The following is a 27,670-nucleotide window of genomic DNA, read 5'->3' as shown; positions in this document are numbered from 1 at the left end:
AACCAATGCCGCAATAGCATTAATATTATAAACTTTGATATGACCCTCTATAGATAGCTCCGCCTGAGCATAAGTGAAAGAAATTCAATCTGCCAGACAACTGGAAAAGTTGTGCGTTTGCTGATGGCAAATTTCATCCTATCGGGGTAAAAAAAAAATCAAAATGAGTAGACTGTCTGTAGGGCCTAGTCCACTCTATGTAAAAGGCCAATCAATGCTCATTTGCTGTGTGCTTTCATCAGGATGGGCATGAGGTTTTGGGGGGAAGTGTTGGAAAGTCAATTGACTGATTTAGATTAAACTTAGTGTGTGTGCAGAGAACTACTCTATTATGATGAAATTTCATGTAAGGTGAATCCCACTACTGGGGCCTGGAGCTCACCGACTGTGAGCTGAAATAACTGCCACTAAAAATAAGATCTTCCAGGTCAAGTACTTCAGTGAACAGGAATCTAGTGGCTCAAAAGATTTCATTGCCTGGGTGAGGACAACATTGAGGTCCCATGCACAGCTGAAAGTCTGACTGGGGGATTTGTTAAAAGTAAACTTTGCATGACATTAACAACTAGAGCAGGGGTGTCCAACCTTTTGGCTTCCCTGGGCCGTATTGGCCCAAAAAAATGTTTCTGGAGCCGCAAAAATGTGCAAACGCTGCAGCAAGACAGAGGAGGGAGCTGGCAAGACGGTAAATACCCAGGGGCAGCAGAGGAAAACACTGCATCGCCCTCGACCGAGGCCACACAAAATACTTCACGGGCGACAGATTGGACATCCCTAAACTAGAGGCTGTCCAGTGATGGGCTTACCCTCTACATCAGTGGTTTAATTATAGCTCAGTTAAGGGTTTTATGTTTATGAAATTGTGCTCACTATTATTTAATTTCATGGCTATATACAATATATGTGAAGGGACATAATAAAAAAAATGTCTAAGTCCCCTTTTAGCCTAAAGCCCTAAACATTGAAAGAAGCAGGGAAAATGTCTATTATAAAAAAAAAAAAGCCCAAAAGGAGGTTTTTTTAAAAGAAATAATGGCCTGCCTCTATGCCCAGACCACCACTACGTCTACAATAACTTATAATCAACCAAAAAAAGCCTAAGTCTCAAACGCCCAACACAAGAGCTTTTAGGTAGAGGAGCCAGTCCTTCGCCTAAAAGCTGGATTGTGTAACCGGTGACTGTCAAAAACAACACCGGTTACAGAAGCCATCCCCCCCCAACAAGTCAGGCAGGAGGGAGCCTGTACCTGTGAAAAAGGTGGCCAGACGGATGGGTCCCAAGCAGGCCCGCCATCCTCAGAATTCGTCGGGGTCTCTGGCTGTGTGATGTTTTGATTGAGGGCCTCCAATACCTCATTTTTGGCTCTATCAACCACAGGTGCCGGTGGTTCTTCATCATCGAACTCTGCCATCATCTAGATCCCTGCCAAACCATACCAATGGTCAAAGACCGAAACCGGCAAAGCAGGACACTAACACAGCAGGCTCCAAGACTCCACAGCGAAGCCACAGTGGTCGATCTTCCCATTGCCTGTGTAGCCATTGAGAACACTAAGTACATGAATACTGTCTCTCTTTTATCAAACTTATACCATTTTAAATGTATTAATATTGTCACATATTGCCATACTCGGTACAAGCAACGTGATCTCTCTCCTTTGGACCACCTCAATTGCGTACAGCCACAGGATGATACCTAGACTTTTATCAAGTTGATGGATCCCTCTCTGTGAGCAGTCACCATTTCATTTCAAGTGAAAACCTCATCAGTTTAAAGAGGCTGATAGCTCCTGCTGGAATAATTCATTCTCTGTTCCCTGACTGCTAAGTTCTCCTTCTCACCCACTACCTCACACATGTTGTATTACCTCAGAGCTGGACACTTTGTTTTCAACCTGTTCTCTCCACAAAATTTTTCCTTTTTTCTGGATCCCCAGGTACATGAAAATCCATCTTCCTAACAACATTTTGCTATACAGTTCAAGCTAATTACTGACAATACCTGGTGTAGCTATACACCACTGATTACCATCATCATTAATGGGATGACGTATTCCACACCGCTGGAAACCAATGACTCTATGGACATTCCAGACTTTCTCATATGCTGTGTATCCACTCCCTCTTGGCATGGGGAACAAGACATTTCATAAGCTGTTAAACTTTACAGGACTCCATGCCTATACTGAACAACTTAAGACAACCTCCAAAGAAGAGAATCATATCATTACTTTTGAGAATGTACAGATTGTGCAAACTGTTGAAAAATTGTTACAAGATGCTCATGGCTCTGTTTTGGAACTGTTTGGGTATTCACCTCCTGTTGATCATGTCTTCAGTGTTCTTATTCACCCTATCATTATCTTAATTATTGTACAAATTTTGCTACTGTATGTATTGTTATGATTTTCCTATGCTGCAAAACGAAACATATGTACAGTCATGTGAAAAAATTAGGACACCATATGAAATATTCAGTTCTTTCTTAAGAAATGTTCACATATTGATGTCAAATCTATTTTTTTTTTTTTTTAAACTCTGGTAAAGAAAGTGATGCAATTGCAAGTAAACAACAAAAGATTTTCCTTGATTTACTCATGAAACAAAAGGTATCCACAAAAATGTGTATTCTAACTGAAGAATAAATTAGGACTCCCTACACCCTAATAGCTAGTGTTACCCCCTTTGGATGAAATAACTGAAGTGAGATGCTTCTTGTAGCCATCTATCAGTCTCTGTCATTGGTCTGAGGAAAGTTTGGCCCTCTCCTCAATGCAGAATTCTTTCAGCTGTGAGATGTTTGAGGAGTTTATTGTATGTACAGCCCGTTTCAAATCACCCCACAGCATCTCAATTGGATTAAGATCAGGGCTTTGACTCGGCCACTCCAGGACTCTCCATTTCTTAGTTTTCAGCCAGTCCTTGGTAGATTCACTGGTATGTTTTGGGTCATTGTTGTGTTGCAGGGTCCTGTTCCACTTCAACTTTAATTTTCTTACAGATAGTCTCACATGTTCCTCAAGAATACTCTGATACAAGATAGAATTCATGGTGGATTCTATGATGGTGAGCTGGCCAGGTTCTGCTGCATCAAAGCATCATCAAACCATGACACTTCCACCTCCATGCTTCACAGTTAGTATGAGGTTCTTTTCCTGGAATGCTGTATTTGGTGTACACCAAACATGTCCTCTATTCTGGTGTCCAAATAATTCAATTTTATACTCATCTGTCCATAGAACACTATTTCAGAAGTCCTGGTGTTTGTCTATGTCATCTCTGGCAAACTTCAGTCTGGCCTTCATATTTTTCTTAGAGAGCAAAGGTTTCCTCCATACACACCTCCCATGCAAGATACATTTGTGCAGTCTCTTTTGAGGGGAGATCCGGGAAAGCACAGTTACTTACCATAACAGGTGTTATCCAGGGACAGCAGGCAGCTATTCTCACATATGGGTGATGTCATCCGACGGAGCCCGGATGTGGACGCCTCACAAGCAGACTTGCTTGAAGAAACTCGAAGTTTCGAGTCACCCGCACCGCGCATGCGCGAATGCCTTCCCACCCAGCACAGGGTGCGTCTCCTCAGTTCAGATAGCTAGCAGAGAAGCCAACCAGGGGAGGTGGGTGGGTTGTGAGAATAGCTGCCTGCTGGCCCTGGATAACACCTGTTACGGTAAGTAACTGTGCTTTATCCCAGGACAAGCATGCAGGTATTCTCACATATGGGTGACCTCCAAGCTAACCAGAATGAGATGGTGGGAGTATTGGCAATTTAGGAGAATACATTTTGTAATACTGTTTGGCCAAACTGCCCATCCCGTCCGGAGAAAATATCCAGACAATAATGAGAAGTGAAGGTAAGAACCGAGGACCAAGTAGCAGCCTTACAAATTTCCTCAATAGGTGTAGATAATAATAATAATAATAATTTTATTCTTATATACTGAGGAAAGCAACTGAAGCTGCCATTGCTCTGATTTTATGGGCTGTGACTTTACTGTGAAGGGGTAATCCAGCCTGGGCATAGCAGAAGGAGATACAAGCCACCATCCAGTTGAAGATGGTACGCTTAGAAATAGGATGGCCCAACTTATTTGGTTAGAAGGAAACAAAAAGTTGAGGAGCAGTTCTGTGTGGCTTGGTACGTTCCAAGTAGAAGGCCAAAGCATGTTTACAGTCCAGAGTATGAAGAGCTGGTTCTCCAGGATGAGAATGAGGCTTTGGAAAAAAGACTGGAAGTATGATGGATTGGTTGAGATGAAATTCTGAGACCACTTTAGGTATGAATTTTGGATGAGTACGAAGAACCACCTTGTCATGATGGAACACAGTGAACAGTGGGTCAGTAACTAAAGCTTGCAGCTCACTGACTCGTTGAGCAAAAGTGAGGGCAATAAGAAACACAACTTTCCAAGTGAGATACTTTAGATGAGACTTATCAATTGGTTCAAATGGAGGCTTCATGAGTTGAGTAAAGACAACATTGAGGTCCCAAACCACAGGAGGCGGTTTGAGAGGAGGTTTGACATTGAAAAGTCTTTTCATGAATCTGGAAACCACTGGATGAGTAGAGAGGGGTTTCCCTTCAATAGGCTGATGAAAAGCCGCAATTGCACTGAGATGGACTCGTATAGATGTAGACTTGAGGCCAGAATTGGATAAGTGCAAAAGATAGTCCAAAACAGAAGATAAAGAGGAATGCTGAGGCTCCTTATGATGAGAAAAACACCATGTAGAAAATCTAGTCCATTTTTGGTGATAGCATTGTCTAGTGGTAAGCTTTCGAGAAGCTTCTAAAATGTCTCTTACAGATTGAGAAAAATGAAGAGGGGTTATGTTGAGAGGTACCAGGCTGTCAGGTGTAGAGACTGCAGGTTGGGATGAAGCAGAGATCCCTGACTCTGTGTAAGCAGAGAAGGAAAAACTGGTAGAAGGTATGGTTCCCTGCTGCTGAGTTGAAGTAGAAGGGAGTTCCAGGGTTGTCTCGGACACCGAGGAGCGATTAGAATCATGGTGGCATGATCGTTCTTCAATTTGACCAGAGTCTTGAGAATGAGAGGGCATGGAGGGATGCGTAAAGGAAAAGATTTGGCCATAACAAAAGAAAAGCATTTGCCTCGAGGTGGTGAGGAGAGTATATCCTGGAGCAGAACTGAGGCAGTTTGTAGTTGTGGGGAGCTGCAAAGAGGTCTGTGGCGTTCCTCACTGAGAAAAAATGTGATGAAGAGGCGAGGAATGGAGAGTCCATTTGTGAGGTTGCAGGAGACGACTCAAGTTGTCCGCCAAACAATTCTTTGCCCCTTGAATGTAGACAGCTTTGAGGAAGGTGTTGTGGCGGATTGCCCAGTCCCAAACCTCCAGAACTTCTTGACAAAGGGAGGCAGATCCTGTCCCTCCATGTTTGTTGACATAATACATTGCGACTTGGGTGTCCATACGAATGAGGACTACTGTGTCGTGAAGGAGATGTAGAAAACCATGGAGAGCTTTGAGGATCACTCTGAGTTCCAACTGATTGATATGACACTTGACGATCCGTACTGGTCCAGAGGCCTTGAGTACAGAGACCATCGAGATAAGCGCCCCAAGCGTAGGTTGAAGAGTCTATCGTGAGGACCTTCTGATTAGGGGGCGGTTGAAAAAGCGAGCCTCTGGAAAGATTGGAAGAGAGCATCCACCAACAAAGAGACTGCTTCAAAGAAGGAGTGACTGTGATGTGTCGAGAAAGAGGATCGCAAACCTGCGTCCTTTGAGATTCCAGGGTCCACTGAGGAATTCTGAGGTGAAGTCTGGCAAAAGGAGTTACGTTTACTGTGGAAGCCATGTGACCCAGAAGTATCATCATGTGTCTCGCTGAGATGGAAGAGCGGGAAGACACTGTGTGACAGTTGAAGAACAGCTTCCAGACGTTGTTGCGGAAGAAATGCTCTGAGTTGGACAGTGTCCAGAAGAGCTCCAATGAATTGTAGATTCTGTGAGGGCTGAAGTTGAGATTTGGGAAGTTGATTTCGAATCCCAAACTTTGTAGGAACCAGGTAGTCCGTTGGGTCACTACAATAACCCCTTGAGATGTGGAATCTTTGATGAGCCAGTCGTGGAGGTAAGGAAATACCTGAAGACCATGATTTCTTAGAGCTGCTGCTACCACTACCAGGCACTTGGTGAACACTCTGGGAGATGAGGCCAGGCCAAAGGACAGAACTCTGTATTGATAATGCAGATTCCCCACCTGAAATCTGAGGTATTGATGGGAGGCTGGATGAATGGGAATATGAGTGTAGGCCTCCTTGAGATCCAGAGAGCATAACCAGTCATTCTGCTCGAGAAGGGGATAAAGATATGCCAGGGACAACATTCAAAATTTTTCTTTGACTAGAAATTTGTTGAGAGCCCTGAGGTCCAGAATGGTCCGCAGATCGCCCGTCTTCTTCGGAACAAGGAAGTTAACGGGAGTAAAATCCCCTGTTCTGCTGTTCCAAGGGAACTGGTTTGATGGCATGGAGATGAAGCAGAGCTTGAACTTCCTGAAGAAGAAGGGCGGTCTGGGATGGATTGGAAGGATACTCTCTTGGAGGAAGCTCTGGTGGAACCTGAGTGAAATGGAGACAGTATCCTTCCCTGATGATGGTAAGCACCCAGAGGTCAGATGTAATTAACTTCCATCGGTTGTAAAAATGATGGAGACGACCTCCTATAGGGGAAAAAAGAGACAGAGACAGAGACAGAACAGTGGAGGTTATGCTCTGGTGTAAACAGTCAAAAAGGCTGAGAAGCCTTAGGTGCAGCAGAAGGTTGGGATTTCTGTTGCTTTTGAGGTTGCTGTTTTTTCAGAGGAAGGTGAGTATAAGGAGCCGGCTTTGGAGCAAAACGCCTTTGATAGATAACAGCAGGGCGTGCAGGCTTGGCAGGAGCTGGCTTTGGTTTAGATCTGACGATTGAAGGAAATTATTTTTCATGGTCAGATAATTTTTTAGTGGCTGCTTCGATGGACTCGTCAAAGAGGTTGTTGCCTTGACAAGGAAGGTTAGCTAAGCGGTCTTGAAGGTTAGAGTCCATGTCAATGGTACAAAGCCATGCAAGACGATGCATAGCCACAGAGCAAGCAGCCGCTCAGGCAGACAACTCAAAGACATTATAAGATGATTGCAGGAGATGGAGACGTAACTGAGAGAAAGAAGCAATGACTTCTTGAAACTCAAAATGCATGCGGTTATCCATATAAGCCAAAAACTTCGTTAGAAGAGAAAGAAGAAATTCAAAATAAGTGATGAAATAAAAATTATAATTGAGGACTTTAGAGGACATCACAGCATTCTGGTAGATGTGACGTCCAAATTTGTCCATAGTCTTCCCCTCCCTTCCAGGAGGAACTGTGGCATAGACCTTGGAAGGATGGGATCTCTTCAAGGAGGATTCAACAAGCAGGGATTGATAAGAAAACTGTGAGTTATCAAACCCTTTGCGATGCACAGTTCTATACCTCAAGTCCAATTTTCCTGGAACTGCTGATATGGAAAAGGGAGTCTCCATGCATCGAGCAAAAGTCTGGTTCAAAAGCTTATGAAGTGGGAGCTTGAGACACTCTGCCGGAGGTAGAGGAAGACGCATGACTTCTAGATATTCTTTAGAATATTTGGAGCCAGTATCCAATTGTACATCCAAGTCAACAGCCATCTGTTGCAGGAAAGATGAGAAAGATAGCTGATTTGGTAATGCTTTGCCTCGAGAAGGACTTGAGGATGTTGAGGCAGCTTGTGTCGAAGAAGAAGCTTCGGCATGGAAAAAAGCATCAAAGGAACCTGGTGACTTGGATGAGGCAATCGAGACCGGAACATCCTCGAGGTCCAGCATCAGAGACCTTGAATGAGGAGTTGGTGGTCTGGTCGAGGTTGGAGTAGAGCGAGGCTTTGAGGAAGATGGTTTATCCTGCGAAGAACGATGCCTGGAAGAATGCCTCGATGAAGGCCTCGAATGGTGGTGAGAACTGTGTCTGGAACCAGATCTCGAGGAATGAGGAGATTTCGCCTCGGAGACATAAGCAGCCGTTGCTGATGTATGAATAGGGCTAGAGGCTGTAGATCGAAGCTCCAGAGGCTTGGTGGAGGAACCTCGATGCACTCTCAAAAACTCTGCTCCTTGCTTAGAGTGTGAGGATTCTCGTCGATGTACTCACAAAGAATCTGCTCCTTGCTTTTCGTGCTTGGATGGCAGACCAGACACTTGCAGAGACTCTGCTCCCTGCAAAGAGTGTGGAAACTCCAACTGGGGCATAGGAGGCGGCTCGACCTCGCGGGAGTCTGCTGAATGCCCAGGCTGGATAAGAGGAAGCAGTTTAGGTCCTATGTTAGTAAGGAACTGAATAAACTGCTTCTCTAACGTGGTCTGGAAAGAAGCCGGCAAGGATGGATCCGTGTCTGAAACCGGACCACCTGCCTTGGCTGGAGGTTACTTCGAAGTAGTGTGAGTGTGCTTCGACTTAGTAGTCTTGGACACTTTAATCACCACCGGTGGAACCGACTGCTGAGCTATCTGACCTGAGGAAACAGGGGAAGATACAGCAGATGACGTCGAAGCAAGAGCCGCTGCAAACGATGAAGGTCTGATGAGGCTCGAGGTGGAAGCAGTAGGCGCTGAAGGAGCCTCGATGGAAGTCAAGGCCGAAGACGCCTTCAAAGTCGAGGAATCAGTCGGAGACTCCATCTCGAAAACCTTGTCCACCAGAATGCAATGATGCTTGAAGGCACGAGGCTGAAGTGTTTGGCAAGGAAGGCACGACCTAGGATGATGTTTCGGCCCAAGGCACTTGAGGCAGCGTCTGTAAGGGTCCGTGAGAGAGATCGCATGCTGACACTTGCTACACCTGTTAAAGCCTGTAGCAGGCCGGGACAAAGGCAGGAAAATAGCCACCGCAAAGTTGAAGCTTGCGGGCTGCGGCTGAGCAGCCCGTCCCGGAAAACAAATGGAAGAAGACAACATTTTTTTTTTTTTTAACTAAAGGAAATAAAACAAAATAAAACAGCGATTCGTGAAGAAAAAACACCAACCACAGTTGTAGAGAAGGCAAAAAGTGAACGAAGTTGAACGCAGAGAGTCAAAGACAGACTTCTCGGCTCCGCAGAAAACTGAGAACTGAGGAGAAGCGCCCTGTGCTGGGCAGGAAGGCACTCGCGCATGCGCGGTGCGGGCGACTCGAAACTTCGAGTTTCTTCAAGCAAGTCTGCTTGTGAGGTGTCCGCATCTGGGCTCCATCGGATGACGTCATCCATATGTGAGAATACCTGCCTGCTTGTCCTGGGATAAACTACAGACCGGTGAGTTTGACCTCGGTACCGGGAAAGATGTTAGAGGCGCTGATAAAGGACCGCATCATTGATCACCTTGACAGACACAATTTGATGAGGACCAGCCAGCACAGCTTCAGCAAAGGAAGATCTTGCTTGAAAAACTTGCTGCACTTCTTCGAGGGAGTAAATAGGCAGATAGACAAGGGTGACCCGGTCAACAATGTATATCTGGATTTTCAGAAGGCGCTTGGCAAGGTTCCACATGAATGACTACTTCAAAAAATTGCGAGCCATGGAATCGAGGGTAATATACTCACGTGAATTAAAAACTGGCTGGCAGATAGGAAACAGAGTGGGGGTAAATAGACAATACTTGGACTTGAAAAGCATCATGAGTGGAGTGCTGCAGGGTTTGGTGCTTGGACCCATGCTCATCAAATTGGTACAATGAGTGAGGTCATTAAATTTGCAGATGATACGAAGTTATTCAGAGTAGTGAACATGCAGGAGGATTGTGAAGACCTGAAATGTGACAAATACGCTCATGAAATAGGCTGCGACATGGCAAATGAGGCTTAACATGGATAAGTGTAAGGTGATGCATGTCGGTAACAAAAATCTTATACACGAATATAGGATGTCCGGTGCAGAACTTGGAGAGACCCCCCCAAGAAAGAGATTTGGGAGTTCTGGTTGACAAGTCAATGAAGCCGTCCACACAATGCGCGGTAGTGGCACCAAGAGCGAACAGAATGACAGGAATGATTAAGAAGGGGATCACGAACAGATCAGAGGTTATCATGCTGCTGTACCGGGCCATGGTACGCCCTCACCTGGAATACTGCGTCTAGCACTGGTCGCCATACACGAAGAAGGACACAGTACTACTCGAAAAGGTTCAGAGAAGAGCGACTAAAATGGTTAAGGGGCTGGAGGAGTTGCCGTACAGTGACAGATTAGAGAAACTGGGCCTCTTCTCCCTTGAAAAGAGGAAGCTGAGAGGGGACATGATTGAAACATTCAAGATAATGAAGGGAATAGACTTAGTAGATAAAGACAGGTTGTTCACCCACTCCAAGGTACAGAGAACGAGAGGGCACTCTCTAAAGTTAAAAGGGGATAGATTCCGTACAAACGTAAGGAAGTTCTTCTTCACCTAGAGAGTGGTAGAAAACTGGAACGCTCTTCCGGAGGCTTTTATAGGGGAAAACACCCTCCAGGGATTCAAGAGAAAGTTAGGCAAGTTCCTGCTGAACCAGAACGTACGCAGGTAAGGCTAGTCTCAGTTAGGGCACTGGTTTTTGACCTAAGGGCCGCCACGGGAGCGGACTGCTTGGCACGATGGACCACTGGTCTGACCCAGCAGCAATTCTTTTTTATTATTTATAAATTTATTCATTATTACAACAAATAAAAATAGGAATACATACCAATGTAAAACAGAATTATTACAAAAGAAAATAATTCAAATCCAAGTCCACATTATTGGGACTGTAACTTCACCCAATAGATCTCATAAAAAAAGGTAATTTAAATTATAACTTCAGCCAAGCAGAGGATGATAAGAAGTGATAAAGAAAAGAAATGAACATTGTCAGCAGCAGAAATTCTTATGTTAACAGTAGCAAGAGCCTGCTGTAGGTCCCGTGATGACATTTTAGGGTTTTTGGAAACTTCTTTTAGCATCTTGCAGTCTGCTCTGGGGGTTAACTTGCTTGTCAGCCAGACCTGGGCATGTTGGCAGTTGTTTAGAAAGTCCTCCACTTGTATACTGGATCGTGGAATGGCTAATGTCAAATTCTTTCGAGATCTTTTTAAATCCCTTACCAGACTTATAAGCTGCTACAATCTTTCTGAAGGCTTCAGACAGCTCTTTTGATCTCACCATAGTGTTCGCTCTCACTGAAGCAGTCATGAGCACACCAAACTAAATGTATGAGGTTTAAATAGGGTAAACCTCCTTCAAAATGCTGAGTAACGATGTTCCAATCATGTGCAGTAGGAGGATATGTGGGGGTGTCCTAATTTATTCCTCAGTTAGAATACACATTTTTGTGGATATCTTGTTTCATGAGTAAATCAAGGAAAATTTTTGTTGTTTACCTGCAATTATATCACTTTATTTTCCAGAGATAAATTACAAAAAAAAAAAAAAAGATTTGACATTGATCTGTGAACATTTCTTAAGAACTAACTATTTCATTTTTTCACATGACTATACATCTCTTTACAGCACATTTTACTGTACATTTTAAGATAGCTGCACATGAATTTCCAGCATCTATCTCTTACACCTAGCTAGTTTGGCATCATCTACTGTACTTGTGTCAATCACAAGGCCCATAGGCCGAATCCGGCCTGCCTGGCCATTTTATGCGGCCCGCAGTGACTGTGTGTCTTACACTACATCAGGGGTGTCCAACTTGCAGGCTACAGGTGGCCAGTTTGAGTGCAATGTGGCATTTTGCTCATTGCCACCCCCAGGGGTTTACCTTCTGGCCGGCTCCCTCCTCCTCATTGCTGCACTCGTTTCTCTGCACAAAGCTGCAGAGATGATATGGTGCACAGGGAAGAGATGGTGCACAGCAATGTATGCGGCAGGAAAGAGATATAAAGTTTCAAGTTTATTGATTCTTAATGAATCGCCTATTATAGATTACTAGGTGATGTACAAAACCATAAAACATATAAAATAGACAATGGTGATAATGTAAAAACTAATTTTTGTTATAAATTAAAAAAGAAATACTTCTTATGGATAGATAGAAATAGGGGAGGAGATGGTACACATGGATAGATGGGAAGGGAAGACATGGAAAAGTAGATAGATTTTGAGAAGAAAGCAGAAAATGGAAGAAAGCTGAATGTTAAAAGTTAATGCTAAAGATGGATGTATGATCCAAACAGACTGGGGATTTTAAATTACAGTCCACTTGAGGGGGCAATACTTTCAAAATAGAACAAAACACAAAAGACCCCCCTCTCATCAATACGGGGCAAGTTTCTCAAATAATATCATATAACATTTAAAGACTTTTAAATATTTAAATGTGCTCATAAGCTCTTCAGAAAGGCGCACAGTAATAGTACAATGTCGCTGGAAAGGTGCTTGAATTTTAATCATAACACATTGCATGGAACAAGGATTCTCGCTTCTGCTGGAGTGGCAAATGTTATGGCTCCACAAAAGATGTTTAATAGTAGACCACTTATCTGAAAAGGTCAGTTCACGGCTCCAACACAGTCTGTGTTTCGCTACGCTACATCAGGAAGCTGGAAGGATAAGCTTTTTATATTGATTTTATTTGCAGTGTGCAGTGCCTAAGAAGAACAAAAATGTGCTATGAAAATTGTGCTCATAGTTAAGAAACAAAATTCATTATAAATATATAACAACCATGTATTTTAAATATTGTTTTAGTCTGGCTGCCAGGCAGGTTATCTGAGTCCTTTGGTCTACACACTTGATGTTGAAAAAAGACGCCCTGGGGAACGGCATCAAACAGAGGCTGCAAAAAAGAAGCAGCCCAGCTGACGTCAGTAACCACAGGGAGCATGAGGACCCGCCTCTCTTACTGCGATTGGTCAGAATTGTATGCTGCTCAGGAGAGAAGATTCTTACTACGATTGGTCAGGATGGTATGCTGCTCAAGAGAAGACTTTAGTTTCCACCTAGATTATGTCCAGAGATTACCAACACCATGTTCCTCAGAAAGCCACACTGAATATATTTGATTCTTAATTACTTAGTGCGGTAGCCATCCTCATGCGAACAGATATACGGTGAAGGTTCACACTTGGATCTTTTTATATTAATATATATTGATTTGTAACAAAGTGCCAGTGCTTGACAATGATAAATAAATCAATCGTCATAGCTAAATAATGTTCATATTAGATTGCCACTTAATTTAGAACTGTTCTGTCGAGATCCCCACCGACGCGTTTCAAACTTCTTCCTCAGGGTCGGGGATTACAGAACGATTCTGAATTCTTAGAATATAACTAAATCCATAGCATTCACGCTGGAGCTCTCTGGCAGCTGTTTGATATCAAATATTATCAACAAGTAGAATCTGATCCAACTCCACACCTGCAAGACATAATAAAAGCCATTTTGGTCCGAGCATTAGAAGACAGAATTATTACAGAATGGGAATATGATTATTTGTTTCAACCACATCCTATCACTCCGGTGATATATTTTGTGCCAAAAATCCACAAGTCTCTAAGTAACCCTCCAGTATCAGGCACAGGCTCGGTTCTTAGAGCCCTTGTCAGATTTGGTGGACTTTCATCTCAAGTCGGAAGTACAAAAAGGAGCGTCCTATATTAAGGACACTACATCCATGATACAACTTTTACAATCATTGACAAATGTCCCCCCAGGAGTTCTTCTGGCCACATTAGATGTTGCGGCTTTGTACATCAATATTCCGCAAGAGGAAGCACTGATATTGATACATCTCACGCTTAAAAGTATCAATCCTCGTAGAGTGGAGTTAAGAACATAAGAACATAAGCAGTGCCTCCGCCGGGTCAGACCATAGGTCCATCCTGCCAGGCAGTCCACTCCCGCGGCGGCCCAAACAGGTCACGACCTGTCTGAATCACCAGAAGAGGCTCCCTTGCCACCTTGGTTTCTCATTGAAGTCCTATCTTCCCATCGAAGTCCTAACCCTCCGGTCTTGCACATGCACGACCTGGTTGGGTTTCTATACTTATTACCTGGTTAGCTTTCTATACTTGTGTTACATCCCAGCTCCTCCCTCAGTATCCCACGATCCCTTTATCCCTCAGGAATCCGTCCAATCCCTGTTTGAATACCTGTACCGTACTCTGCCTGATCACTTCCTCCGGTAGCGCATTCCAAGTGTCCACGACCCTTTGGGTGAAAAAAAACTTCCTTGCATTTGTTTTGAATCTATCTCCCTTCAGTTTCTCTGAATGCCCCCTCGTACTTGTTGTCCCCTTCAGTCTGAAGAATCTGTCCCTATCCACCCTCTCTATGCCCCTCATGATCTTGAAGGTCTCTATCATATCTCCCCTGAGCCTCCTTTTTTCCAGAGAGAAGAGCCCCAACCTATCCAACCTCTTGGCGTATGGGCAGCGTTCCAGCCCTTTTACCAGTTTCGTTGCTCTCCTTTGGACTCTCTCAAGTACCGCCATGTCCTTCTTGAGGTGCGGCGACCAATACTGAACGCAGTATTCCAGATGTGGACGCACCATCGCTCGATACAATGGCATGATGACTTCCCGCGTCCTGGTTGTTATGCCCCTCTTTATGATGCCCAGCATCCTGTTGGCTTTTTTCGAGGCTGCTGCGCACTGTGCAGATGGCTTCAGTGATGCATCCACCAGCACACCCAAGTCTCTCTCAAGTCTGCTGTCTCCCAACAATGCCCCCCCCCCCCAATTTGTAGTTGAACAACGGGTTCTTTTTCCCTATATGCATGACCTTGCATTTTTCCACGCATTTGCCATTTGTTTGCCCTGTCTTCCAGCTTGTCCAGGTCCCTTTGCAGGTCCTCACACTCCTCCCTGGACCTAACTCTGCCGCACAGTTTGGTATCGTCTGCAAATTTTATAACCTCGCACTTTGCCTCCTTTTCCAGGTCATTGATAAATATGTTGAAGAGTAACGGCCCCAGCACCGATCCCTGTGGCACACCGCTTGTGACTCCCCGCCAGTCAGAATATTGGCCCTTCACTCCGACCCTCTGCAGTCTACCCGACAACCAGTGCTTGATCCATCTGTGCATATCCCCTCCCACCCCGTGGTTCCACAGCTTCCTAAGCAGCCTTTCATGTGGCACCTTGTCGAAAGCCTTTTGAAAATCGAGGTAAATGATGTCTATGGGTTCCCCATTGTCCACCCGACTGCTTATTCCCTCAAAGAATAATAATAATAATAATAACTTTATTCTTGTATACCGCAATACCATGGAAGTTCAATGCGGTTAACAATAGAAGAGACTGTACATTTACAGCGATGATACATATTATAGTGTTGTTACATTTACAGAGATGTTACATGAATAGCAGTAGTAAAAAGGCATATACTAAAGAGGAGGCTGTGCGTATACAGCGATGTTACATGTTATAGCGGTGATACATTTACGGTGATGTTAAATGAGAGGCAATGATAAGGCAGGGCAATTAGATAAAGCAGAGATTGAGTAAGAGAGGCCATAGTGGCTTGGGAGGGGGGCGTAGTCGGAGGGCATGGAGGCATATCGAGGTCAGGAGGGGTGCAGGGAAGGGGGGAAGGCAGCGTTAGCGGAATTTGTCGAAGAGGTAGGTTTTTAATGACTTCCTGAACAGGTGGTAGGGCGGGGAGTTGGAAAATGAGGGCAGTAAGGCAATTGTTCCATTTGGCCCCGCTTGGAATGCTAGGGTCTATCAATGAATCTCGTGTAGAGGCAGCCTTTTAGGGGAGGGAAAGGTGAATAGGTGGGCGTTTCGTATGCGAGAGGGCCTGCTATTTCAAGGTGCTCAGACAAGTAGATTGGGGAAGATCCTGTTAGAGTTTTGAAAACAGAGGCAGACGAACTTAAAGATGATCCTTGCCTCTACTGGAAGCCAATGGAGTTTGGTGTAGTAGGGCTAACATGGTCGTATTTTTTGAGATCATAGATGAGGCGGACGGCAGCATTTTGGACTGTTGCTAAGACGTTTGATGGTATTTTATAGGGATCCCAGGTAAATAATGTTGCAGTAGTCTAATATGCTTAATACCAGAGATTGAACGAGTAGACGAAAGGCTTGGTGGTCGAAGTAACGTTTGATGGTGCGCAGTTTCCAGAGGGTACAGAAACATTTTTTCACCTGGGCACTGGTATGGTCATCGAAGGTTAGAGTGCGGTCCAGGATGACTCCAAGGATTTTTATGGTGGGTAGGATGGGGTAATCTAGCCCATTCAGTCTGAGGGAAGTGTTTGTTATTTTATGGTTGGGACTTGCTAGGAAGATTTTGGTTTTTTCAGAGTTCAACTTTAATTTGAGTTTTGAGGTCCACAGTTCTAACTTGGTGAGGATAGATGTGATGAGTTTTTCTGTTTCTAGAGTGAGTGAGGTAATGGGAACAATGATGGTGATGTCATCTGCATATATGAACGATTTTAGGTTTGAGTTTGCTAGGCTTCGTGCCAGAGGGGTCAAGTAAATATTGAATAGGGAGGGGGATAGGGGAGAGCCTTGTGGGACTCCACAAGGGTTACGCCAGTGGTGGGAGAAGGCTCCATTACTGTGGACCTGGTAGGTACGGTTGGTTAGGAAGCCTGTGAACCAATCTATTACCTGTCCGGAGATGCCGATGGAGTCAAGGCAGTTGAGCATAATGTCGTGGTCGACCAGGTCGAAGGTGCTGCTCAGATCGAATTGAAGTATCAGGGCGCTTTACCAGCGAGAACAGGTGGAGGAGTAATTGTCAGAGCAGCTAGGACGGTTTCGGTGCTGTGGTTTGGGCGGAAACCGGACTGGGAGTCATGAAGAATATTGAACTTGTCGAGGTAATTCGTAAGGTTATTGTTGACAAGACCTTCCATGAGTTTTTTGGAAGAGTGGTATGTTGGCGATGGGTCTGTAGTTGGTGATGGAAGAGATTGGCTCCTTGGGTTGTTTAGGGATAGGGGGAAATGAGGATGTGGCCAAGTTCGGACGGAAGTGTCCAGTGGACAGGCATAGGGATACCCAATTGAAGAGTTCTGCTTTGAATGATGGGGGGGGCGCATTTCATGATGGTGGGAGGAACAAGTGTCTAATAGGCAGTTGGAATTGGCGTATTTAGAGTAAAGTTCGAGGAATAGATTCCAGTCAGGATTTGCAAAGGAGGTCCAGACAGGTCGGCTATTGAACCTCTATATCTGCTGCGTATAGGTTGGGTAGGGGTTCGGGGCTGTGAGCTGCATGAGACAGTTTTAGAGTGTGGATTTTGTTCGCGAAGTGGTCGGCTAGAGTGATTGCGGACGGAGGAGGTCGGAGGTGGGGCGTTGTGAGAGTCTATGTCGAATAGGAGTTAACTAGTCTGAAAAGTGCTTTGCTGGTTAGAGAAGGGGAGTTATTAGTTGGGAGTAGTGTTTTACTGCGCTTATCGATGATCTGTTTTTTGTATTCTTTGACTTTCAGTCGCCAGGTAAGTCTATCTAAATCAGTCCCTGATTTACGCCAGATTCTTTCAAGTTTCCGGACTTCTCGTTTTATGGTTAGGAGGTCCGCGTCAAACCAGCTGTTTGAGGGGCGAAGAGTTTTCGAGCGAAGTTTAAGAGGGACAGTGGTGTTAAGAACCTGGTCACTAAATTTTTCCCCAATTTAGGTGGAAGTTGGGGTCTACGTCGGAGTCGGAGATGAGAGTGTAGTGTGACCAGAAGTCTGCTGGATTAAGATGTTCCCTTGTCCAGATGAATTGCTTTGTATGGATGGGGTTAGTACAGAAGGTTCGTTAGGCATGACCTTCCCTTACAGAATCCGTGCTGGCTTGTTCTCAGTAGGCCATTCCTCTCGATGTGCTCGCAAATGCCGTCCTTGATCATAGCTTCCACCATCTTCCCTATAATTGAAGTCAGGCTCACCGGCCTGTAGTTCCCGGGGTCACCCCTCGATCCCTTCTTGAAGATAGGTGTGACATTCGCCAATTTCCAGTCCTCTGGTACCTCACCAGTTTTCAAGGATAGGTTGCAAACATGCTGGATTGTGCCCGCTATTTCTTGTCTTAGTTCCTTCAGCACCGGGAGATGGTCCGCAACTACAAATAAGAAACAGCTAAAATGACCTGTTTCGTGATTACAAGTTTACACCTAGTAATGTCTACCACGAACTTTCAAGACTCAAAGTAGACAAAGCTATGGGGCCAGACAATCTACACCCCAGGGTACTCAGAGAGCTGAGTGAAGTTCTGGCTGAACCACTATCCGTACTCTTCAATCTTTCCATGCGCACGGGAATAGTACCCCTAGACTGGAAAACAGCTAACGTAATTCCACTCCACAAAAAGGGCTGCAGAACGGAGACAGGAAATTACAGACCGGTGAGTCTTACATCCATAGTGTGCAAACTCATGGAAACACTAATCAAACAGGAACTTGACAAAATTCTAGATGAAGAAAATCTACGTGATCCACAGCAACACGGATTCACCAGGGGAAGGTCCTGCCAATCTAATCTGATTGACTTCTTTGATTGGGTGACCAGTCATCTGGATGCCGGTGAGTCCCTTGACGTGATATACTTGGACTTCAGCAAAGCTTTTGACAGCGTTCCACACCGCAGGCTGTTGAACAAACTAAAATCGATGGGATTAGGGGATACATTCACAACATGGGTAAGGGATTGGCTAGATGGTAGGCTTCAAAGGGTGATGGTAAACGGTACCCCCTCCAAAACGTCAGCAGTGATGAGTGGAGTACCTCAGGGCTCCGTCTTAGGGCCGATTCTATTCAATTTATTCATAGGAGATTTGACCCAAGGACTTAGAGGAAAAGTATCACTGTTTGCCGACGATGCCAAAACTATGCAACATAGTTGGCAAAAGCAGTGTGCCTGACTTTATGACGCAGGACCTAAGACAGCTTGAACAGTGGTCATCAACTTGGCAGCTGGGCTTCAATGCTAAAAAATGTAAGGTAATGCACCTAGGCAAAAAAAATCCACACAGAACTTACACACTAAATGGTGAAACCTTGTCCAGGACCACGGTGGAACGTGATCTAGGAGTGATCATTAGCGACGATATGAAGGCTGCCAATCAAGTAGAGAAGGCATCGTCCAAGGCAAGACAAATGATGGGCTGTATCCGTAGGGGTTTTGTCAGCAGAAAACCTGAAGTCATAATGCCGCTGTACAGATCCATGGTGAGACCTCATCTCGAGTATTGTGTTCAATTCTGGAGACCACACTACCGAAAAGATGTGTTGAGAATTGAGTCAGTTCAGCGAATGGCTACCAGGATGGTTTTGGGGCTCAGGGAACTCACGTATGAAGAAAGGTTAAAAAAACTGCGGATGTACTCACTGGAGGAGCGAAGAGAGAGAGGGGACATGATTGAGACCTTTAAGTATATTACTGGGCGTATAGAGGTGAAAGATGATATCTTCAGTCTTATAGGGCCCTCAGTAACCAGAGGTCACTCGCTGAAAATCAGGGGAGGGAAATTTAAGGGTGATGCGAGGAAGTACTTCTTCACTGAAAGGGTGGTAGATCATTGGAACGAGCTGCCTCAGAGGGTGATTGAGGCCAGCAGCGTGTTAGATTTCAAGAGAAAATGGGATATTCATGTGGGATCTCTGGGAGAGTAGGAGTCAGGGGGTGGGTCATTGGTATGGGCAGACTCGATGGGCTGTAGCCCTTTTCTGCCGTCAATTTCTATGTTTCTATGTTTCTAACCCTTGGGTGGATCCCGTCCGGGCCTGGTGATTTACCGCATTTTAACCTGTCTATCTGTTTGAGGACATCCTCCTTACTTACCTCTATGTGCTCCAATTTTTCGGCCTGTTCCCCACTCATGAGCTCCTCTGAGTCCGGTATATTAGATGTGTCTTCGTTCGTGAAAACCGACAAGAAGAACGTGTTCAACCTCTCAGCTACCTCTTTATCCTCCTTAATCACTCCCTTCCTATCCCCATCGTCCAACGGCCCCACCTCCTCTCTCGCTGGTCGCTTCCCCTTTATGTAACTGAAGAATGCCTTGAAGTTTTTCGCCTCCCTGGCCAGCCCCTCTTCGTATTCCCCTTTCGCTTTTCTAACCTCTCGGTGACATTCCTTTTGGCATTTCCCGTGCCAAGTTGTTGACAACTTTGGCACGCATCGCATTGAGAAAAAATTTTTTTGAATTCATAAACCAATTCTATTTTCAAATATATGGGACAGCGATGGGGGCCACAATGGCTCCCTCTGTAGCCTGTTTGTATGTTTCCAAATTTGAAGAAGAGTTCCTATATACTTTGGAGTACATTCAATACATTCTAGTGTGGAAGCGCTATATAGACGATGTATTTCTAATATGGACAGGATCCGGGGAGTTGTTTCAAACCTTCTTGATGTGGTTGAATGGTTGTAATATCCATTTACAATTTACAGCACGTACCAGTTTTGTTCAAGTTCCATTTTTGGATATTTTGATTACCCTGGAAGGGAGGCAATTTACCACTACCATATTCAGGAAGACTACTGATCGCAATAATCTATTGCAATATACCAGCTTTCATCCTCAACACCTAAAGGACAAATTGCCAAATGGCCAATTTTTGAGGCAGCGGCGTTTATGCACCCACACTGATGAATATAAGGCGCATGCACAGGAGATGAGGAGCCAGTTTGTGGAGACAGGGTATCCTCATAAAGTAATTAAACATGCTTACAACCGGGCCTTATATGCACCTCGTGAATGTTTATTGCAACCCTCTAATAGGGTTTCTGAAACAAATCTGACATGCATCTTGCCATATTCAACTCAAGCTTTCGCTATCAAGAAAATTATCAAACACTGGCAGGTGCTAAGAACCCATGAGGTGTTCCATGATTTGCTTTTGCACGTCAGCGTAATCTTCATGAACATGTGACAAGATCTCAATATGTTACTCATAACAGAAATTTGGAAAGCTCCATGGGACATAAACCCTGCGGCTGATGCATGGTCTGTGCCCACGCAATCATTATACAAGTGTTCACCCACAGAGATGTCACGTATTCCCTTCGAGAATCTACTGACTGCCTCACTGCAGCAGCTGTTTATGTTGTTATATGTCCCTCAAAGAAGATATATGTGGGGTATACCACTAGAATTATAAGAGCACGCATACATGAACATCTCAGCAGAATACGCAAAGGAGTAACAGAAGCCCCTCTGGTGCAGCACTGAATGTATCTAGGGCATCAGCCATCATATTTGCAGTTTTTTTATCATTTACACAGTTACTCTGCCAAGAGGAGGGGATCTAGCTAGAATACTATGGAGGAATGAACAGCGGTGAATTCACAGCTTACAATCCATACACCCTGCAGGTTTAAACAAAGAGGTTGAGTGATATCCATTTTTGTAAATTTTTTATTCTGCTCTGGTGATTCTTTCTGTCTGGGAAGGTTTTTTTTACAATGTTCTTTACAAAGTTTTTGCTTTTTAACGTTTGGCTCTTCTTCTCTCTGCTTTTGAGCTTTTTACACTTGTGCTGCCATATACAGTAGTTGATTTCTCTCCTGAGCAGCATATCATTCTGACCAATCACAGCAAAAGTCTCTTCTCTTGAGCAGCAAACCATCCTGACCAATCATAGTAAGAGTCTTCGCTCCTGAGCAGCATACAATTCTGACCAATCACAGTAAGAGAGGCGGGTCCTCATGCTCCCTGTGGTTACTGACGTCAGCTGGGCTGCTTCTTTTTTGCAGCCTGTTTGGTGCTGTTCCCCAGGGCGTTTTTTTTCAACATCAAGTGTGTAGACAGGGGTGTCCAACCTGTGGCCCCCATGAAGTATTTTGTGTGGCCCCGATCGAGTGTGATGCTGTGTCTTCCTCTGCTGCCCCTGAGTGTTTACCATCTTGCTGGCTCCCTCCTCTGTCTTGCTGCATTTGTGCGACCCCAGAAAATCTTTTTTGGCTAATGCGGCCCAGGGAAGCCAAAAGGTTGGACACTCCTGGTGTAGACCAAAGGACTCAGGTAACCTGCATGGCAGCCAGACTAAAACAATGTTTTAAATACATGGTTGTTATATATTTATAATGAATTTTGTTTCTTAACTATGAGCACAGTTTTCATAGCACGTTTTTGTTCTTCTTATGCACTGCACACTGCAAATAAAATCAATATATAAAGCTTATCCTTCCGGCTTCCTGATGCAGCGTAGCGAAACACAGACTGTGTTGGAGCCGTGAATTGACTATTTCAGATAAGTGGTCTACTATTAAACAGCTTTTGTAGAGCCATAACATTTGCCACTCCAGTAGAAGCGAGAATCTTTGCTCCATGCAATGTGTTATGATTACAATTCAAGCACCTTTCCAGCGACATTGTACTGCTGCTGTGGTGCCTTGCTGAAGAGCTTATGAGCACACTTAAATATTTAAAAGCCATTAAATGTTATATGATGATATTATTTGAAAAACTTGCCCAGTATTGATGAGAGGGGGGTCTTTTGTGTTTTGTTCTATAAAGATGGATGTATGGCAGAAAGTGAAGGAGAGAAAAAAACAGCAAATGGATAAGGTAGCCCTGCATACAGTTAAGAGCACAGACAGAAGGAAGTGCAGCCAGAGATTGGGAAAAGATGGTTTGAAAAACAAAATTATCAGACAATAAAGGTAGGGGAAAATTAAGATCTTGTAAATGTGTCCTGGATCCATTTCCTTCATACCTATATGAGAAAATTCCCACTCAGGCTATTTCATCTCTTACGAGACTTATAAATTCTGCCTTACTATGAGGTCTATTTTCTGTAGAGATGGGTCACATTGTTTTGACCCCATTACTGAAAAAAGCTGATCTAGACCCAGCTTCACCATCTAGTTATCAACCTATAGCGAATATCCCTCTCTTGACCAAAATGTTAGTCTATCATATCTGCTCAGCTTTCATCATATATAGAGAGATTTTCCATTCTTTTACCTTGCCAATATAGTTTCAAACCCAATTTCAGTACTGAATTCTTATTGGTCTCATTAATTTCAAAGGTTCAGCAACTACATTCACGTAATAAGTTTCCAATTCAATTACAATTTGATCTATCTGCAGCCTTTGACGTTGTTCACCACAATATTTTGATTTACCAACTTTCTCAGATAGGCATTGATTCCACAGTCTTAGACTGGTTTTCGAAATTCTTACGATCTCGCTCATATACTGTTAATATGAATGGCACTGCAGTGTTCTTCCCAGAAATTTTTTCCAGCCGGGTGGCATGAAAAAATAGCCTGGTGGAGTGGGACGGGGAAATTAAAATGTGTACTATTTTTATTAGTTAATTATCATTGATTATTTTCCAACCTTTTTTAAGGTTCAACACTTGTGCCAGAATATTTTTATTAAATTTAAAAAGTATCCAATTCAGGATCCTGCAATCCTAACAAAAATTTTAAATAACAATTGTTATGACATAAACCAAGCACCACAAGTATTGTCGCTGTCAGGAAGAAAAGTGAAAACAATGAAAAAAAATATGGGAAGCCTAATGAAGAAAAAGAAAAAAATATTCCTCATCATCAACAGCAGATGAATCCAGAAACTAGGAGAATTACATCCATCAAGTTTCAGCTTTGGAGGTACACCTGGGCCCTCCCAGCGTCCCTACCTCACCCTCTTCAAGGTAACACCTAGAAACCTCCCAGGTCCCTTACTCTACTAGATGTGGTGCCTTCTGGACTACAGGGGTTTCTCACAGCTCCTGGATTCTACGGTGGATTTCGAAAGATATTTCTGTGGCTTAGGCCTCAGAGGAGAAATGTTCCTGTGGCTTTAGGCCTCAGTGGAGGAGAAATGTTCCTGTTGCGTTAGGCCTCAGTGGAGAAATGTTCCCGTGGCTTTAGGCCTCAGTGGAGGAGAAATGTTCCCGTGGCTTTAGGCCTCAGTGGAGGAGAAATGTTCCTGTGTCTTTAGACCTCAGTGGAGGAGAAATGTTCCTGTGTCTTTAGGCCTCAGTGGAGAAATGTTCCCGTGGCTTAGGCTTCAGTGGAAGAGAAATGTTCCTGTGTCTTTAGGCCTCAGTTGAGGAGAAATGCTCCTGTGGCTTAGGCCTTAGTGGAGAAATATTCCTGTGGCTTTAGGCCTCAGTGGAGGAGAAATGTTCCCGTGTCTTTAGGCCTCAGAGGAGAAATATTCCTGTGGCTTTAGGCCTCAGTGGAAGAGAATATATCCTGGTGTCTTTAGGCCTCAGTGGAGGAGAAATGTTCCCGTGTCTTTAGGCCTCAGTGGAGGAGAAATGTTCCCGTGTCTTTAGGCCCCAGTGGAGGAGAAATGTTCCTGTGTCTTTAGGCCCCAGAAGGAGAATATTCCTGTGGCTTAGGCCTCAGTGGAGGAGAAATGTCCTGTGTCTTTAAGGCTTCAGTGGAGGAGAAATGTTCCTGTGGCTTTAGGCCTCAGTGGGGAGAAAGGTTCCCGGCGGCTTTAGGCCTCAGGGGAGAAAGGTTCCTGCGGCTCAGGCCTCAGTTGAGCTGCGGGATGGGGATTGTACAGTGCCATTTTGGGGGGGGCAACACCTGGCTCTCAGGTCCCTCCCCCCTCCCCCCTTGAAGAACCTGGCTACCTAAGTTCTATAAGCTCACTCGTTCTGTGGGTGGCATGGCTACAGAAGTCGCCATTCTCTTGGAGAGGCGCCTGTGGAGAGTTTGTTACTACTTTGTCGCTTAGGACAGCCAAGGCTGCTTCAGCCGTAGTCACCCGTGGGCAGCAACAGGCCCTGAGGGCGGTCGGCCAAGGCCCTTCCCTCCCGCCACAAAAGAGGGTGGGGGGTGTCACTGCAACTGCCGGTGCCACCGCTGTCAGTCTTTCTCCTCTTGGAGGAGGGATACCGCCTCCAGCAGTGATTCCTTTTGCCCTCACTATTCAGCAGGCCCTAGCTTTGGCTGGGGCGCCATTTAACTTGCAGCCTAGTGTACCTTGTTTAATCCCGGCCGGCTGACAGCTGGGTCTAGGCTAGTTATGGGCTAGCTGCAGCTCTTTCTCTCTGGATCAGAGTTTTTTTCTTTCCACTCCTTCTGGGTCATTCATGTGGATGAGTGGGCTAAAAGTTGGATCAGATATCTCAGTGTCTGATGTTGTTGCTGTATCTATTTGGGGGCTCTGGGAAAGGTACTTGTCACTTCGGGGCCCAGGTACAGTTTTGTACTTCTTGACTTTGGTCAACAGTTTGTCTCCTGAGGGAGCCCTATAGATTTGTGCTTCAGAGGCCTTTAGTTAGAGGAGTCTTCCCTTGTCCATTTCCAGGCTTGATGCCCTAGATCCTTGTGAGGAAAAGGTCTGGTCTGCGTGGTGCTCATGGTTTTGACATCAGCTAAGGACTATTGCCAGGCATGATGGTTCCATTCCACAGGAGATATTATGGGGGCCTGTCGGTTATGATGGGAGGCTGCTTGCACTCATTCTATTCGTGGGATAGAGCTGTGTTTTCCCACACATGGTGCTCTCAGGAAGGATGTTCCTGTTCACATAGGCTAGGGAGGGTAGCCTCTGTATGATCATGGGTAACATACTCTCTGGAATGTAGAATCTCCTGGACGTGTGCTACAGGGCAGGATTTGGGAGTGAGGGATTTCCCGTTCGCTTCTTTATTTCCCTCCCTACGTTTGGACTGCTTTGATACATCCCACTAGTCTTTGGATTCATCTGCTGTGACTAAAGGAAAGAAAATTATCAGGTAAGGACATAATTTTACCTTCAAGGCCAACTTGCATATGCAGAAGGTGTCTTCAGTTAAATATTTATTCTTCTTTTTTCTAGAGGCCCAGTTGTCTGCAGCTTTCCATATATCAAAGTCCTCAGGATCTGGGCCCTCCAAGGAGATTAGCATGAGATTATTTAGCGTGCTTTGATTCATGCGATTTCTCAAACATGACTTGATCCTTTTAAGGGCAGAAAACCCCCCTTTCACATTCAGCTGTGCTCAATGGGATCACTAGCCCAATATGAGCTAGTTTGGCTAAAATTTGGAAACGACTCTTTGAGCTCTGATGTCATTGCCATTTTTAGTAAAATTTGTTTTGGACTGAAGTCTTCTGATCATTTTTGATGCAACTGTCCATTCTTGCCTACTACTTTCATATTTTAAAATTGGAGGGCTACCATTTTTGGAGTAATGAGCAAAAATAATTTCAGCAGACTCACTTGAATCGTGAGTGTCTGCATTGAAAACTTTTGAAAACCTGGAAATAATTGTTATGTCAGGGAATCTTGCATCTAGATGCTTGACAACTGTCTCTAGGTATTTATCATATATTGCAATTTTGAATGCCATTACATCACTCTGTGTATAGACAATGCGGAGATCTGACCATTCTTCTGCCAAAGATGAAGGCTTTGAAAATATCTCCCAGGAGTGTCTTTCAACTGCATGATGGACAATTTTGTGGCGAGCAAAATTGGCTCAATTTCGGTAAGATTGACATCTAGCCTTTGCCAAGCCTCATATAAGTTGGACAACAAAGGTAATACATCTGAAAGCATCATCAGAGAGGAAACAAAATTGTACGTTTTAATACATCTGCTTAATCCTTCAGCTGTGATGTCATTTCATTCAGTGGCCTCTTTTTCCAGCGCAGCTATGATACTCATCATGCACTGTCGTAGTGACTGTACTGCAGAGGCATGAGACAGGCATCTAGTGTCACTCGCCATTTTCAGCTTAATCTGAGGAATGTTCAGAATATTTTGCATTTCTGTTAAATCAGCCATCCTAATTGAAGAATTTTGGAAGAAATAGAACAGCTGCCTTAAGATGTCATTCAGTTTTGTTAAATAAGGTATGGCAGCTGCTGCTTGGGCACTTGCGAGGACCAATCGATGGTTTACACAGTGGCAGTTGACCAAGAGTCCAGATATTTTATCTTTAAGCAGTTTTGCTACACCTTTCTGTTTCCCAATCATAACAGCTGCTCCATCTAATCAAATTAGCAGTTTTCAAGCCTAGTATGTCCATAGCCTCACTCAGTGTGTTGGTTATAGTCTCCGCTTTGCCATCACTCATATTGCGGGTTGATACAAAACTAATTTTGACCTGTTTAGTGACCTGGCAAACATATTTAATGTAAATAATTAATTGTTTTACAACTGAGATGTCTGTGGTTTAATCACACAGAATACTGAAAAAATTTTCAGCATGCATATTTTTCAGTATGTTAGACTTTATTTCTGATGCTAAGACATCCAGCAGTTCTTGCATTATTCTTTCTGAGGTGTAATGTGCATTTTTACCAACATTGAGATGTTGTAAAAAGGAACAAAGTTTAAATAAATAAGAGAAAAAATCTTTTATAAATCTATTCACCTATTAAATAATATAACAAAAAGAGTGAATTAAATTATTTAAAGTATATATTATAATATTAAAAATAAATATAGAGTGCTCAGTGTGATATCTTATTCAAAACCAACAGGTTAATAGAATGAAGATGTATTAACATTGCATCATTGCACTCACCTACCTACCAGCCCTAAACATTTAGTTAAATTCAAGTTGTTCAAGCAGATTAATAGTGGTAAAGATATATAGATGAATACTTAGCTGAATATGATTGATGAAAAACATGAAAATCTCCACTGTCAAATATATCGTCTCAAGATAAACAAAAGTGTCCTTGAGATCTGCTCGTCTGTACTGGGAGTCGTGCAATGAAGTACTTCTTATGTGGTTGGTTTAGAATTGATAATATAAAATGAGTGAGTCCCCAAATCCACCGTTAAAAACTTA

The 27,670-nt window shown here is 44.0% G+C and overlaps 1 protein-coding gene across 1 annotated transcript in view; it reads right to left on the bottom strand.

Moving 5' to 3' along the window:
- The window catches only part of LOC117362934 (disintegrin and metalloproteinase domain-containing protein 9-like), a 379,468-nt gene that overhangs the window by 204,641 nt on the left and 147,157 nt on the right, over positions 1-27,670 (bottom strand). The window lies entirely within an intron of this gene.

The sequence above is a fragment of the Geotrypetes seraphini genome, chromosome 6 (assembly GCF_902459505.1).
Source record: "Geotrypetes seraphini chromosome 6, aGeoSer1.1, whole genome shotgun sequence".
NCBI classification, from domain to species: Eukaryota; Metazoa; Chordata; class Amphibia; order Gymnophiona; family Dermophiidae; genus Geotrypetes; species Geotrypetes seraphini.
The sequence above is the reverse complement of the archived record's forward strand: the minus strand, read 5'-3'. Positions and strand labels throughout refer to the sequence as shown.